Source organism: Pipistrellus kuhlii, unplaced genomic scaffold (genome assembly GCF_014108245.1).
Source record: "Pipistrellus kuhlii isolate mPipKuh1 unplaced genomic scaffold, mPipKuh1.p scaffold_m20_p_9, whole genome shotgun sequence".
Lineage (NCBI taxonomy): Eukaryota > Metazoa > Chordata > Mammalia > Chiroptera > Vespertilionidae > Pipistrellus > Pipistrellus kuhlii.
In genome coordinates, this window is record NW_023425595.1 from 66,078,712 (window position 1) to 66,081,913 (window position 3,202).

The following is a 3,202-nucleotide window of genomic DNA, read 5'->3' on the forward strand; positions in this document are numbered from 1 at the left end:
GGTCTGCAGGGTGCTGCTCCTTAGCTTGATGGAGTTTCTGGGCGCCCCACCAGCCCCTCCACCCTCCCATACTCCACCCCCACCCCGCCTGGGTAAAACCTTGGCTGCCACCACACAGACCACTGGTCACCAGCACTGCAGTTCATCCAAACCAGCTCTTCCTGCTGGGTGGACCTGGACTGTGGCGTGAGGAAGACACCACAGCCCTGGTCCCAGAGGGCCGGCATCCTGCCTCGCCGCATCGGGATTTGCCAGAGTCTCTCCTGGGATCGTTACCTTCACCTTGAAGACCTGGTGGAGTTCCTGGAGGTAATGCCCACAGAAGCGTCCCCACCTCGGCGCCTGCATCCCCGTGCCAGTTCACGCCCATCCTCCAGCCCCAGTTTAAGGCTCCAGCAGCTTTTGCTCCAGGAAAGTGAAAATGACCCTTCAACTCTGCGATGTCCATGATGGGAAGCATCAAGTTCTCTGTTTCTGTTATGGATGCCTTTTTGCATCTGAGAGCTGGATCGCTTGCCTTCTGTTTATTTCAACGTCAGTGAGTTGGCTCAGCCACTTAAGAATGTGCCCATCTAGGGTCTGGGCCCCACAGACAATTCCCCAAATATTTATAATTCTGTCTCCACCTCACCCGAGGTCCAAATCTAGTGTTCAGCCCTAGCTGGTTTGGCTTAGTGGGTAGAGCGTCGGCCTGCAGACTGAGGGGTCCCGGTTTGATTCCCAGTTAGGACACATACATACTTTTTCATCACTGATGTTTCTATCTCTCTCTCCCTCTCTCTTCCTCTCTGAAATCAATAAAAATATTTATTTTTTTAAAAAGAATTACAGTTCAAAGCAAACGAGATTGATGGTGTGGTAGATCATCAGACTGAAGATGCAGAAAAGGCAGCAGGAAATGCTCCTCTCAGTTGGGCGTGACTTTTAATCAGCATGACCAGGAGCTGAGAGACCCGGGTGTCAGAGGTATGCCTTCCACAAGCTCATTAGCTATGGCTTGGGCTCCCCTAATGATGGGCAGACCAGGGAGTGCCCTGGGTAGTCCTACCCGATGGAGCTGCCGTCACTAGTGCTCCTACTTGTTTCTACAACAAAGCCTTTGTTCGCTCCACTCTGGACTGCACACAGTGTCCAGGACCACATACCAGCCGCTTCTCCCATAAGTCACCCTCCTGGCTGAAGACAGTGGCTTCCAGGATTTGAAAGGAGAACTAGGTGAATTCGTCCAAAAACACCTCCCTAGAAAAAGTAAATAACAAGAAACAACATGTGAGGGATTATTGGAGGGAGAGGGACTGGCGTGGCCCATGCAGCAGAAGCCCTGGTGCCCCTGTGCAGCCACTGGGAGGAGCTGGCTGCCACTTGGGAGGATCAGTCCGGATCAGTGCGGACTAGCTGGCCTACAACTCCTCCCAGGGGGTGTGTGGAGGGCCAGCGGGGCTACACTTCAAATGGGGTCTGGCTCCCCTATCTGAGCTCAGAGAACGGGAAGGAGCTACTGTACCAGGGAAGTCACCTGCAATAGCTAGAGGATTGTTTCCGTGGCCTTGGGCAGTATGACAGTGGCAGGGAAACCTGAGGGGAGAAAACGTAGACATTTCCTTTCAGGTTTGGGTGTGTGGAGTAAACTCCTCTGGTCCCTTGCTCTGGAGTCAGACACATTTTTTTGGGAAAAGCCAACATGGTTCTCCTAAAGGCCAGGACACCGTGACACAGAGCTCCCTGAGGCTGGCACATGATTGGTTGGATAAATATGAGGAGCAGTATTGTTCCTTAAGATCTGATCTGGCCCTAACTGTTTGGCTCAGTGAATAGAGTGACTGCCTGTGGACTGAAGGGTCCCAGGTTTGATTCCAGTCAAGGGCACATGCCGGATTGTGGACTTGATCCCCAGTAGAGGGGCATGCAGGAGGCAGTCAATCAATGATTCTCTTATCATTGATGTTTCTCTCTCTCTCCCTTCCTCTCTGAAATCATTAAAAATATATATTTTGTAAAAATTTGATCTGAGGACAAAAAGCTATGGAAATATCAGTGAGTGTGCTGAATTGAGGAAGAAGTTAGACTGTAAATCACTTAAATGGTATTTGGATAGCATTTGCCCAGAGATGCAAATATCTGGGCCCACTGCCAACCCCAGCAACCCATTTTTATCAACAGAAGCCAAATGCTCCAATGTCCTTCAACATGGAAGGCTATATCACCCACAGACCAGCAAGGTCTGGTGGCCCAGGGCCACCCAAGTCAGAAGGCACCGCTTAAGGCATGTGACTTCGGTGACCCAAATCAGATGTGCATATATAATGGAGTCTGACCTGATATTAAGTAATCTCCATTGCCTGGATATGTCGGAAACTCAATCGTCAGACCCACCACGTCTCATGAAGTGCCACAGGTCAGGAGGATCCCAGCAGTGGGCCTTTGGGAAGAGTGATCGGCTGTCCTAGGTGTCCATTGGACAGTGCCTGAGAGTGGCTGATCCACTGAGTCACAACGCCATGTTGCTATGGTGATCTGTGACAGCGCCTCCTCTCAGCAATGGCATTTGGAAGGTTAGGGTGAATGCCAAGGCTGGAATGGTGATTCATCATGCCTGTCCAGCTATGGGGGTTCCACGGGAGATTAGCAGAGGTGAGAGCAGGAACACTGCCCATATTGGGGCACCCCGTGGGCATCAGGTGAAGTATGTGTCACCAAGATAGTCTTTAGGCTGCTGTTAAGGAATTTCTTGCTTGTGGTAGGAATCCAAAATACAGATTTCATACAAAGAGTCAAGTTTATACAGAAGAATAAAACCCAGGAAATTGCTAGGTCTATTCAAATTAGTTCATGCTTCTTTTAAATCCTCTTTAATAATGAAATTGTGTTTATCTGATCAGGAATTTGTCATGATTTCCTTCTTAGAAGATTTCAGAGGAGACAGTTAATTTTAAACAAACTGATTGAATCCACATGACTTTTAGCTTCAGAAGGCATCATTTATAAAATCATATTTAAGAGGCAGTTAACTATTATAAATTATTTTGATGAATTATGGTACTATCAACATTTAAAATAACTGATCCTTTTAATTATTTACCTTAAAAAATGAACTGCCACTTGTCGCAATAAAATCAGCACTTCATGAGAATTTCAGCAAGGATGGACAGACAGGGGGAGGACAGAGGCAACGGGTATAGGTGTCAGGAAGCCCGAGGGGAGC

At 48.6% G+C, this 3,202-nt stretch overlaps 1 pseudogene; it reads left to right on the forward strand.

Annotated features, from left to right (window-relative positions):
• Positions 1 to 359: 359 nt before the first annotated feature.
• LOC118713417 lies at positions 360 to 2,557 on the forward strand (annotated as a pseudogene).
• Positions 2,558 to 3,202: the final 645 nt, after the last annotated feature.